Here is a 14,477-nt window from a genome sequence, read left to right as displayed (position 1 = left end):
TTGGGTAAATGGTATGGTAACAGCAGTCGCGTGTACATACAATTTCCACTGGAAAAACTCTAGAAGCAAAACCTTACAAAGTTACAACCATAGCAGTGATGTTTTAGATTGTGAATTGCCCACGAACTTTTGAGGATGAAAAACTCGTATTCAAGCAAACACAAGTTACCAGAAGGTTTTGTCAAGAAGCAGAGAGCATACTTCCAGGAGGTAGACACTGTTGAGCTGCCGGAGGAGGAAACCTGAAAAACTGACTGGTGCTCAGTTTTCACTTGCTTTTTGAACTCTAGTATAGATGGTATTAGCATCTCAAGATGAGACCGATGGGTCTAGAGTCAACTTAGAGCATACCTGATATACAATTATCACTTATCAATCTAGCTAGGATAATGCCCTTGCATTCTTGTTCTTCCATCAGTCCCATGCATGTACCTTGAGCTAAATTCTCTAACGAACTTGGAAGCACATCTTTAAGTCTTGGTAGAAATCATTTAGCATGTCCGAATTCGAAATCTCTTTTGGTTTTATGAAACTTACAAGTTTGTGCGGTTTGCACATGTGACACATGAGGATTGGCTATGCATTGCTATTTCAGTTTTCAGAATATCTTATTAACCTCTCCTATTTTTCAAGGAAAAAAAGGAGTACAAATTGTTGAAAGAAGAAATGAAAAGATGCACACCAAAAAGATCATAATGAAATATTTACCTAAAACATGTGGTTATGTGAAGAAAAAAACTGTGGTTCTATTGTATAGCTAAATGAAGAAAGTTAGTACCATAGATATGCATGTACTCTGAAACACAAATATATTGAGCAGCTCAGAATATAAAAGCCATTTAAAATATAGCACACAAGTTATGAAGAACAGATACGGAACATGCCTCCGTTTTCATAGCATTTGCCCACAAATTTGGGTATTTTGGTCAGCGCAACCCTATGGGACAGTTTCTAATAGCATTCAAAGCTAGCTACGTACATAAACATAGTATGTTAACTATTTGTATTCATCCTCGTGAGATTTGGTGTTATCCATATGGGATTTGGCCAATTACACCAAAGCTGAGGTACAATTTCTTCTCTACTGTCATTTTCCAAGTTGAGAATACCTATATCCCGGCGATTATTCTTATAGTCCGAAACATATGTCTCATCATCTGTGAAATAAACACAGCTTTTCTTCAGTTGTGGATAAGCTTGCGCACTAAGGCATTGCGACTGACTACGCCCAAGAAACAACACATGATCATGCAAGCCATTTACTTCCACAAGTTTTTTTGCTGCCATATCAGCTTCATATAACAATATTTTCTCAGTGTGGATGAACAGCTCTTCTGTGACTTTAAATCTCCTGCTAACTTGAAATAGATCACCCCATGGATCCTGAACAAAGTATGTGTACCCATCCGTCTTGTCATTCTGCAACTTGTCTGCGATAATATTCCTTGTGATGGTAGCACCGGTCAGATCAAAAGTATAGACTCCTCCGGTTGTTGTGAATGCGTACAATAGACCATCCATGTGGATGCACTGTTCATAGCTCTGACCTGGCAGCGGGGTCCATTTATAATCACCTACCCTTGCAAACGAAAGATATCGCTCTGGATTGTGGATGATAACCACAATGTAGCTTCCCGTGGGTGGAACAGGAAACACAAATGCCCTGAAGTAGAGGCAGTCAGAAAACTCACTCGGATCATCGTTCGGTGTTAGATCCCACATCTTATTCTTATTAACTGCACCGGCATTGTCCAAGATCGGCTCTACTTGCTCAATGGTGATCGCCGAGGGGAGGGCAATCTGTTGACCGGTGATGGGATTGAGAAGGTGAAGCTCGGATTTCTCATCAGCAGTAACTAACCAGCCATGGGAGGACCCAATGAGATGCCTACTACGGATAGGTGGATCCGGAAGAGTAAGCTTGTAGACACACTTTTCTGCAAGACTGTAGAGACAAGCTACGTTCTCACCATCGGATTGGGAAGCGTAGAGGAGGCAAGGTGTCTGGAGCCGCTTATATTGCCCAAGCTGGTTATGTAGAGTACTATAGGCAGAGTGCCAGAAGGAGCACACAGAGCCTGCACGAATGAGGTCAGGAATCTCCAGGAGGGCAAAGATATCCATCAATACATCCAGCGGCAGCTCCGGCATCAACCACGGTCTGGGTCTCCATCAGCGGCGGCTCCGGCAATGTTTCCACCACGGTCTCTGTCTCCATCAGCATGAATGGCGGGTTTTTTCTGAATTTCCCTTGTGAACTGGGAGTAGAAGAAAGAGCCAGCAGCGTACGCAAAGTTCTCAAGTCTAGCTGCAGTAAGCTCATCATCCTGACTAAGCTGCACGCCCCCATTGGAGAAATTGCAAAATCGGATCTTCTGAATGGTGAATCGCTTCCGCAGCTATCAACCCTACACCTTCAGTTCAACCTAGCAGGAACCGACGGCAGGGAGCACTTATATAACAGGAAGCTCAACCCACCTACCGAAGCCTCAGCTCAGCTCTAATTCGAGTAGGAGATGAGTCCGAATCCAAGAACGACGGAAAATTTGGACTGGAGACTACGGGAGAAAAAAAAAGATTTGGATTTGGAATCGGACTACGCTGCTCAGACGGATCCCAATCCCGTTCCCGCGACGACATGAAAGGGAGAAGGAACAAACCAGAAGAAGTGTAGCGTAGCAGCACGATAGCGCACAAGGCGGGTGGGAGGTGGCGGCGAGATGGAGCTTGGCGTTGCGCAGCTGAACTAGGGCTTGGCGTCGGCGGCGAGATGCGCCGCTGGCTGCCTTATTCGGGATAATTCTGTTGGGAAAAAAATAAATCAAACCCAACGGGACTTAGCCGTGTCAAAATTGACAAAAATGACCTCTGTGGCGAAAGAACTCACAAAGTACACCCGAACGTAAAAAATTCATCGGTCTGACCCTTTTGTGTGGCGTCCGACACCTAGGCGCCACACTACACTGTGTGACGTCTAAAGTCGTCGGCACCACACGTCCCGACCATCTGACAGGGAGGGCCCACCCACCACGCAGTGCGACGCCTAAGTCTCAGGCGTCGCACACTGTAAAGTGGGGCGCCGAAGGCTTAGGCGCCACACTGTTACTTATCCAGCCACGGGCCAGCCCCCCTCCCCCATCCCCCCTCCTCATTCCCCTCCCCCATCCCCTCTCCCACAGTGTGTTCAAGTTGCCTCTTCGTCAAATCCCTCTTCAAATCATCAAATCTGAAGGTTTGGACCGGTCATTTGTTGTCCAATCTCTCCTCTAAGGTAATCCCCACCTATTCCCTCATTCTCATCCAAACAAAAGTCTTTTGTGGTTATTTTGTTGCAAATTTGAGGAAACCCTAGTTTTTCATGAAATATGGGATGTATATGATATTGTTGTATTTGTTTGTATGTTGGGATAAGGGGTATGATGGGGTTAGGATTAGGGTTGTTTGGATGTTTGCATTATGGTTGTTTTAGGGTTAGGCTAGGGTTAGGATTAGGGTTGTTTGGATGATCGCATTATGGTTTGTTAGGGTTATGATAGGGTTAGGGTTAGTGTTATGGATGTTTGGAAGTTAGGAATAGGGTTTATTTTTAGTAAGTAGATATCGTAGTATTTGGATGATTGCTTATAAAAAATATTGTATGTTGTGTTATTTAGGGATGGGAAGAACATGTGTTTATGTTCATCACGTGGACAAGGATGCCTTTTTAAAAGGCAATATTGATCCGGACCCGGATGAGCTTGACATGGTGTTCGATTTCTGTCCTAGCTATGTTGAATTGTTGGAACAAGTCCAGAAGGATTTGAATTGGATGGACCCTAGTGATGTAGTTGAGTTTGATGGTAGGCATAATATGGGATTCGGAATACACATTTGTTGGAAGACCATGCGTGTCAACTCTGAGCAACGTTGGCTTGCATACAAGGATACGGTGGCCGAATCACTAGACAAGGCTCTAGAGTTATTTGTCATCAAAACAAATGTTCCTAACTTGCAGTTGGATTTGAACCGGGCTGCCTCTCCGATTGTTGAAGCTAGTCCTTCACGCATCAACGAAGAGGCCAACATTGAACCTCTTTCAGCACAACAATCTTGTATCCAACATGAACCATTGCTAGAGGCTAATGATGAGCACGATGATGATGAGAATGATGGTACTGTTCTTCATGACAACAACCTTGGTGATTTGGACAAATATAATTTGCAAGAGACAATGGACCATTCTATTCCGTACTCACGTGGCTATGCATCTGAGTCTGACGACGAGGGTCCCGATGAAGAAGTTGACGAGGAAGGGTTCACGGCAAAGGAGGATGAAGCTTTCACGAAGGTATTAGGGCGGGATCTGTTGGGGAACGTCGCATGGGAAACAAAAATTTTCCTACACGCACGAAGACCTATCATGGTGATGTCCATCTACGAGAGGGGATGTGTGATCTACGTACCCTTGTAGACCGTACAACAGAAGCGTTAGTGAACGCGGTTGATGTAGTGGAACGTCCTCACGTCACTCGATCCACCCCGCGAACCGTCCCACGATCAGTCCCTTGATCTAGTGCCGAACGGACGGCACCTCCGCGTTCAGCACACGTACAGCTCGACGATGATCTCGGCCTTCTTGATCCAGCAAGAGAGACGGAGAGGTAGAAGAGTTCTCCGGCAGCGTGACGGCGCTCCGGAGGTTGGTGATGATCTCGTCTCAGCAGGGCTCCGCCCGAGCTCCGCAGAAACGCGATCTAAAGGTAAAACCGTGGAGATATGTGGTCGGGCTGTCGTGGCAAAGTTGTCTCAAATCAGCCCTAAAACCTCCGTATATATAGGGGGAGGAGGGGGGAGCCTTGCCTTGGGGTCCAAGGACTCCCAAGGGGGTCGGCTGAACCTAAGGGGGGAACCCTCCCCTTCCAAACCGAGTCCAACTAGGTTTGGAAGGAGGAGTCCTTCCCCCTTTTTCCACCTCCTCTTTTTTTTCTTTTCTCTTTGATTTTTCTTCCTATGGCGCATAGGGCTCTCTTGGGATGTCCCACCAGCCCACTAAGGGCTGGTGCGCCACCCCCAATGCCTATGGGCTTCCCCGGGGTGGGTTGCCCCCCCGGTGAACTCCCGGAACCCATTCGTCATTCCCGGTAACTCCGAAAACCTTCCGGTAATCAAATGAGGTCATCCTATATATCAATCTTCGTTTCCGAACCATTCCGGAAACCCTCGTGACGTCCGTGATCTCATCCGGGACTCCGAACAACATTCGGTAACCAACCATATAACTCAAATACGCATAAAACAACGTCGAACCTTAAGTGTGCAGACCCTGCGGGTTCGAGAACTATGTAGACATGACCCGAGAGACTCCTCGGTCAATATCCAATAGCGGGACCTGGATGCCCATACTGGATCCTACATATTCTACGAAGATCTTATCGTTTGAACCTCAGTGCCAAGGATTCATATAATCCCGTATGTCATTCCCTTTGTCCTTCGGTATGTTACTTGCCCAAGATTTGATCGTCAGTATCCGCATACCTATTTCAATCTCGTTTACCGGCAAGTCTCTTTACTCGTTCCGTAATACAAGATCCCGTAAATTACACTAAGTCACATTGCTTGCAAGGCTTGTGTGTGATGTTGTATTACCTAGTGGGCCCCGAGATACCTCTCCGTCACACGGAGTGAAAAATCCCAGTCTCGATCCATACTAACTCAACGAACACCTTCGGAGATACCTGTAGAGCATCTTTATAGTCACCCAGTTACGTTGCGACGTTTGATACACACAAAGCATTCCTCCGGTGTCCGTGAGTTATATGATCTCATGGTCATAGGAACAAATACTTGACACGCAGAAAACAGTAGCAACAAAATGACACGATCAACATGCTACGTCTATTAGTTTGGGTCTAGTCCATCACATGATTCTCCTAATGATGTGATCCCGTTATCAAGTGACAACACTTGCCTATGGCCAGGAAACCTTGACCATCTTTGATCAACGAGCTAGTCAACTAGAGGCTTACTAGGGACATTGTTTTGTCTATGTATCCACACAAGTATCGTGTTTCCAATCAATACAATTATAGCATGGATAATAAATGATTATCATGAACTAAGAAATATAATAGTAACTAATTTATTATTGCCTCTAGGGCATATTTCCAACAGTCTCCCACTTGCACTAGAGTCAATAATCTAGTTCACATCACCATGTGATTCCAACAAATCCAACACCCATATAGTTCTGGGGTCTGATCACGTCTTGCTCGTGAGAGAGGTTTTAGTCAACGGTTCTGAAACTTTCAGATCCGTGCGTTCTTTACAAATCTTTATGTCATCTTATAGATGCTGCTACTACGTGCTATTCGGAAATGCTCCAAATATCTACTCTACTATACGAATCTGTTTCACTACTCATAGTTATTCGGATTAGTGTCAAAGCTTGCATCGACGTAACCCTTTACGACGAACTCTTCAACCACCTCCATAATCGAGAAAAATTCCTTAGTCTATTTAGTTACTAAGGATAACTTTGACCGTTGATCAGTGATTCAATCATGGATCACTTTCTGTACCTCTCAACAGACTTTGAGTCAAGGCACACATCAGGTGCGGTACTCAGCATGGCATACTTTAGAGTCTACGGCTAATGCATAGAAGACGACCTTCGTCTATTCTCTTTATTCTGCCGTGGTCGGGTTTTTGAGTCTTACTCAAATTCACACCTTACAACGCAACCAAGAACTCCTTCTTTGTTGATCTATTTTGAACTCCTTCAAAAACTTGTCAAGGCATGCATCTTGTTGAAACTTCCATTAAGCGCTTTCGATCTATCTCCATAGATCTTTGATGCTCAGCGTTCAAGTAGCTCAATCCAGGTATTCCTTTGAAAACTCCTTTCAAACAACCTTATATGCTTTACAGAAATTCTACATTACTTCTGATCAACAATATGTCTACCACATATACTTATCAGAAATTCTATAGTGCTCCCACTCACTTCTTTGGAAATACAAGTTTCTCATAAACCTTGTACATACCCAAAATCTTCGATCATCTCATCAAAGTGTATATTCCAACTCCGAGATGCTTGCACCAGTCCATTGAAGGATTACTGGAGCTTGCATACTTGCTAGTATCTTTAGGATCGACAAAACCTCCTGGTTGTATCACATACAATGTTTGCTCAAGGAAATCGTCGAGGAAACAATGTTTTGGCATCCTACGTGCAATATTTCATAAATAATGCAACAACTACTAACATGATTCTAACAGACTTTTAGCATCGCTACGAGTGAGAAAGTCTCATCATAGTCAACTGTTTGATCTTGTCAGAAACATCTTTGCGACAAGTCGAGCTTTTCTTAATAGTGACTTATCACCATCATCGTCTGTCTTCCTTTCAAAGATCCATCTTTACTCAATAGTCTTATGATCATCAAGTAGTTCTTTACAAAGTCTACACTTTGTTTTCATACATGGATCCTCTCTCGGATTTCATGGCTTCCAGCCATTTGTCGGAATCTGGGCCCACCATGGCTTTCTCCATAACTCGTAGGTTCACTGTTGCTCAACAACATGACCTCCAAGACAGGGTAACCGTACCACTCTGTAGTAGTATGCGACCTTGTCAACCTACGAGGTTTGTAGTAACTTGATCCGATGCTCGATGATCACCATCATCAGCTTTCACTTCAATTGGTGTAGGCGCCACAGGAACAACTTCCTGCGCCCTGCTACACACTGGTTGAAGTGATGGTTCAATAACCTCATCAAGTTCTACCACCCTCCCACTCAATTCTTTCGAGAGAAACCTTTCCTCGAGAAAGGACCCGTTTCTAGAAACAAACACTTTGCTTCCGGATCTGAGATAGGAGATGTACCCAACTGTTTTGGATATCCTATGAAGATGCATTTATCCGCTTTGGGTTCGAGCTTATCAGACTAAAACTTTTTCACATAAGTGTCGAAGTCCCAAACTTTCAAGAAACGACAGTTTAGATTTCTCTAAACCTCAGTCTATACTGTGTCATCTCAACGGAAATATGCGGTGCCCTATTTAAAGTGAATACGGTTGTCTCTAATGCATAACCCATAAACGATAGTGGTAATTCTATAAGAGACATCACAACATGCACCATACCAAATAGTGCATGGCTATGACGTTCAGACACATCATCACACTATGATGTTCCGGGTGGCATGAACTGCGAAACAATTTCCACATTGTCTTAACTGCGTACCAAAACTCGTAACTCAGATATTCATTTCTATGATCATATCGTAGACAGTTTATCCTCTCGTTACGACGAACTTCACTCCGAAACAGAATTGAACTTTTCAATATTTCAGACTTGTGATTCATTAAGTAAATACTCTAGTATCTACTCAAATCGTCATTGAAGTAAGAACATAATGATATCCACTGCGTGCCTTAGCACCCATTGGACTGCATACATCAAAATGTATCACTTCGAACAAGTTACTATCTTATTTCATCTCAATGGAAACAAGGCCTTGCTCATGTGGTATGATTTGCATGTCACTAGTGATTCAAAATCAAGTGAGTACAAAGATCCATCAGCATGGAGCCTCTTCATGCAATTTATAACAACATGACTCAAGCGGCAGTGCCACAAGTAAGTGGTACTATTATCATTACCTCGTATCTTTTGGCACCAATATCATGAACATGTGTAAGACTACGATCGAGATTCAATAAACCATTGAAGGTGATTATTCAAGCAAATAGAGTAACCATTATTCTCTTTAAATGAATAATCGTATTGCAATAAACACGATCCAATCATGTTCATGCTTAACGTAAGCACCAAATAACAATTATTTAGGTTTAACACCAATCCCGATGGTAGAGGGAGCGTGCGACGTTTGATCATATCAACCTTGGAAACACTTCCAACACGTATCGTCACCTCGCCTTTAGCTAGTCTCCGTTTATGTCGTAGCTTTCATTTCGTGTTACTAATCACTTAGCAACCGAACCGGTATCCAATACCCTCATGCTACTAGGAGTACCAGTAAAGTACACATCAACATCATGTATATCAAATATACTTCTTTCGACTTTTGCCAGCCTTCTTATCTACCAAGTATCTAGAGTTGCTCCGCCTCAGTGACTGTTCCCCTCATTACAGAAGCACTTAGTCTCAGGTTTGGGTTTAATCTTGGGTCTCTTCATTAGTGCAGCAACTGTTTTGCCGTTTCACGAAGTATCCCTTCTAGCCCTTGCCTTTCTTGAAACTTAGTGGTTTTACATACCATCAACTATTGATGCTCCTTCTTGATTTCTACTTTCGCAGTGTCAAACATCGCGAATCGCTCAAGGATCATTGTATCTATCCTTGATATGTTATAGTTCATCACGAAGCTCTCACCGCTTGGTGGCAGTGACTTTGGAGAACCATCACTATCTCATCTGGAAGATTAACTCCCACTTGATTCAAGCGATTGTCGTACTCAGACAATCCGAGCACACGCTCAACGATTGAGCTTTTCTCCTTTACTCTGTGGACAAAGAATCTTGTCGGAGGTCTCGTACCTCTTAACAAGGGCACAAGCATGAAATCACAATTTCATCTCTTTAGAACATCACTTATGTTCCGTGACGTTTCAAAACGTCTTCGGCGCCTTGCTTCTAAGCCATTAAGTATTTTGCACTGAACTATCGTGTAGTCATCAGAAACGTGTATGTCGGATGTTCACAACATCTACAGACGATGCTCGAGGTGCAGCACACCGAGTGGTGCATTAAGGACATTAGCCTTCTGCGCAGCAACGAGGACAATCCTCGGTTTTACAGACTCAGTCCGCAAAGTTTGCTACTATCAACTTTCAACTAAATTTTCTCTAGGAACATATAAAAACAGTAGAGCTATAGCGCAAGCTACATCGTAATACGCAAAGACCATTAGACTATGTTCATGACAATTAGTTCAATTAATCATATTACTTAAGAACTCCCACTCAAAAAGTACATCTCTCTAGTCATTTGAGTGGTACATGATCCAAATCCACTATCTCAAGTCCGATCATCACGTGAGTCGAGAATAGTTTCAGTGGTAAGCATCTCTATGCTAATCATATCAACTATACGATTCATGCTCGAACTTTCGGTCTCATGTGTTCCGAGGCCATGTCTGCACATGCTAGGCTCGTCAAGCTTAACCCGAGTGTTCCGCGTGTGCAACTGTTTTGCACCCGTTGTATGTGAACGTGAGTCTATCACACCCGATCATCACGTGGTGTCTCGAAATGAAGAACTGTCGCAACGGTGCACAGTCGGGGAGAACACAATTTCATCTTGAAATTTTAGTGAGAGATCACCTCATAATGCTACCGTCGTTCTAAGCAAGATAAGGTGCATAAAGGATTAACATCACATGCAATTCATAAGTGACATGATATGGCCATCATCACGTGCTCCTTGATCTCCATCACCAAAGCACCGGCACGATCTTCTTGTCACCAGCGTCACACCATGATCTCCATCATCATGACCTCCATCAACGTGTCGCCATCGGGGTTGTCGTGCTACTCATGCTATTACTACTAAAGCTACATCCTAGAAAAATAGTAAATGCATCTGCAAGCACAAACTTTAGTTTAAAGACAACCCTATGGCTCCTGCCGGTTGCCGTACCATCGACGTGCAAGTCGATATTGTCTATTACAACATGATCATCTCATACATCCAATATATCACATCACATCGTTGGCCATATCACATCACAAGCATACCCTGCAAAAACAAGTTAGACGTCCTCTAATTTTGTTGTTGCATGTTTTACGTGGTGACCATGGGTATCTAGTAGGATCGCATCTTACTTACGCAAACACCACAACGGAGATATATGAATTGCTATTTAACCTCATCCAAGGACCTCCTCGGTCAATTCCGATTCAACTAAAGTTGGACAAACTGACACTTGCCAGTCATCTTTGAGCAACGGGGTTACTCGTAGCGATGAAACCAGTCCCTCGTAAGCGTACGAGTAATGTCGGTCCAAGCCGCTTCAATCCAACAATACCGCGGAATCAAAGAAAAGACTAAGGAGGGCAGCAAAACGCACATCACCGCCCACAAAAACTTTTGTGTTCTACTCGAGAAGACATCTACGCATGAACCTAGCTCATGATGCCACTGTTGGGGAACGTCGCATGGGAAACAAAAAATTTCCTACGCGCACGAAGACCTATCATGGTGATGTCCATCTACGAGAGGGGATGTGTGATCTACGTACCCTTGTAGACCGTACAGCAGAAGCGTTAGTGAACGCGGTTGATGTAGTGGAACGTCCTCACGTCCCTCGATCCGCCCCGCGAACCGTCCCGCGATCAGTCCCTCGATCTAGTGCCGAACGGACGGCACCACCGCGTTCAGCACACGTACAGCTCGACGATGATCTCGGCCTTCTTGATCTAGCAAGATAGACGGAGAGGTAGAAGAGTTCTCCGGCAGCGTGACGGTGCTCCGGAGGTTGGTGATGATCTCGTCTCAGCAGGGCTCCGCCCGAGCTCCGCAGAAACGCGATCTAGAGGTAAAACCGTGGAGATATGTGGTCGGGCTGCCGTGGCAAAGTTGTCTCAAACTACGATCATAGAAATGAATATCTTTTGGCACCAATATCATGAACATGTGTAAGACTACGATCGAGATTCAATAAACCATTGAAGGTGATTATTCAAGCAAATAGAGTAACCATTATTCTCTTTAAATGAATAATCGTATTGCAATAAACACGATCCAATCATGTTCATGCTTAACGTAAGCACCAAATAACAATTATTTAGGTTTAACACCAATCCCGATGGTAGAGGGAGCGTGCGACGTTTGATCATATCAACCTTGGAAACACTTCCAACACGTATCGTCACCTCGCCTTTAGCTAGTCTCCGTTTATGTCGTAGCTTTCATTTCGTGTTACTAATCACTTAGCAACCGAACCGGTATCCAATACCCTCATGCTACTAGGAGTACCAGTAAAGTACACATCAACATCATGTATATCAAATATACTTCTTTCGACTTTTGCCAGCCTTCTTATCTACCAAGTATCTAGAGTTGCTCCGCCTCAGTGACTGTTCCCCTCATTACAGAAGCACTTAGTCTCAGGTTTGGGTTTAATCTTGGGTCTCTTCATTAGTGCAGCAACTGTTTTGCCGTTTCACGAAGTATCCCTTCTAGCCCTTGCCTTTCTTGAAACTTAGTGGTTTTACATACCATCAACTATTGATGCTCCTTCTTGATTTCTACTTTCGCAGTGTCAAACATCGCGAATCGCTCAAGGATCATTGTATCTATCCTTGATATGTTATAGTTCATCACGAAGCTCTCACCGCTTGGTGGCAGTGACTTTGGAGAACCATCACTATCTCATCTGGAAGATTAACTCCCACTTGATTCAAGCGATTGTCGTACTCAGACAATCCGAGCACACGCTCAACGATTGAGCTTTTCTCCTTTACTCTGTGGACAAAGAATCTTGTCGGAGGTCTCGTACCTCTTAACAAGGGCACAAGCATGAAATCACAATTTCATCTCTTTAGAACATCACTTATGTTCCGTGACGTTTCAAAACGTCTTCGGCGCCTTGCTTCTAAGCCATTAAGTATTTTGCACTGAACTATCGTGTAGTCATCAGAAACGTGTATGTCGGATGTTCACAACATCTACAGACGATGCTCGAGGTGCAGCACACCGAGTGGTGCATTAAGGACATTAGCCTTCTGCGCAGCAACGAGGACAATCCTCGGTTTTACAGACTCAGTCCGCAAAGTTTGCTACTATCAACTTTCAACTAAATTTTCTCTAGGAACATATAAAAACAGTAGAGCTATAGCGCAAGCTACATCGTAATACGCAAAGACCATTAGACTATGTTCATGACAATTAGTTCAATTAATCATATTACTTAAGAACTCCCACTCAAAAAGTACATCTCTCTAGTCATTTGAGTGGTACATGATCCAAATCCACTATCTCAAGTCCGATCATCACGTGAGTCGAGAATAGTTTCAGTGGTAAGCATCTCTATGCTAATCATATCAACTATACGATTCATGCTCGAACTTTCGGTCTCATGTGTTCCGAGGCCATGTCTGCACATGCTAGGCTCGTCAAGCTTAACCCGAGTGTTCCGCGTGTGCAACTGTTTTGCACCCGTTGTATGTGAACGTGAGTCTATCACACCCGATCATCACGTGGTGTCTCGAAATGAAGAACTGTCGCAACGGTGCACAGTCGGGGAGAACACAATTTCATCTTGAAATTTTAGTGAGAGATCACCTCATAATGCTACCGTCGTTCTAAGCAAGATAAGGTGCATAAAGGATTAACATCACATGCAATTCATAAGTGACATGATATGGCCATCATCACGTGCTCCTTGATCTCCATCACCAAAGCACCGGCACGATCTTCTTGTCACCAGCGTCACACCATGATCTCCATCATCATGACCTCCATCAACGTGTCGCCATCGGGGTTGTCGTGCTACTCATGCTATTACTACTAAAGCTACATCCTAGAAAAATAGTAAATGCATCTGCAAGCACAAACTTTAGTTTAAAGACAACCCTATGGCTCCTGCCGGTTGCCGTACCATCGACGTGCAAGTCGATATTGTCTATTACAACATGATCATCTCATACATCCAATATATCACATCACATCGTTGGCCATATCACATCACAAGCATACCCTGCAAAAACAAGTTAGACGTCCTCTAATTTTGTTGTTGCATGTTTTACGTGGTGACCATGGGTATCTAGTAGGATCGCATCTTACTTACGCAAACACCACAACGGAGATATATGAATTGCTATTTAACCTCATCCAAGGACCTCCTCGGTCAATTCCGATTCAACTAAAGTTGGACAAACTGACACTTGCCAGTCATCTTTGAGCAACGGGGTTACTCGTAGCGATGAAACCAGTCCCTCGTAAGCGTACGAGTAATGTCGGTCCAAGCCGCTTCAATCCAACAATACCGCGGAATCAAAGAAAAGACTAAGGAGGGCAGCAAAACGCACATCACCGCCCACAAAAACTTTTGTGTTCTACTCGAGAAGACATCTACGCATGAACCTAGCTCATGATGCCACTGTTGGGGAACGTCGCATGGGAAACAAAAAATTTCCTACGCGCACGAAGACCTATCATGGTGATGTCCATCTACGAGAGGGGATGTGTGATCTACGTACCCTTGTAGACCGTACAGCAGAAGCGTTAGTGAACGCGGTTGATGTAGTGGAACGTCCTCACGTCCCTCGATCCGCCCCGCGAACCGTCCCGCGATCAGTCCCTCGATCTAGTGCCGAACGGACGGCACCACCGCGTTCAGCACACGTACAGCTCGACGATGATCTCGGCCTTCTTGATCTAGCAAGATAGACGGAGAGGTAGAAGAGTTCTCCGGCAGCGTGACGGTGCTCCGGAGGTTGGTGATGATCTCGTCTCAGCAGGGCTCCGCCCG

The 14,477-nt window shown here is 44.2% G+C and overlaps 1 pseudogene; it reads right to left on the bottom strand.

Moving 5' to 3' along the window:
* Window positions 1–792: 792 nt before the first annotated feature.
* On the bottom strand, window positions 793–2,747 carry LOC123408594 (annotated as a pseudogene).
* Window positions 2,748–14,477: the final 11,730 nt, after the last annotated feature.

This window comes from Hordeum vulgare, chromosome 1H (genome assembly GCF_904849725.1).
Source record: "Hordeum vulgare subsp. vulgare chromosome 1H, MorexV3_pseudomolecules_assembly, whole genome shotgun sequence".
NCBI lineage: Eukaryota > Viridiplantae > Streptophyta > Magnoliopsida > Poales > Poaceae > Hordeum > Hordeum vulgare.
Note: the sequence above shows the minus strand (reverse complement) of the source record. Positions and strands in the feature narration are given on the sequence as shown.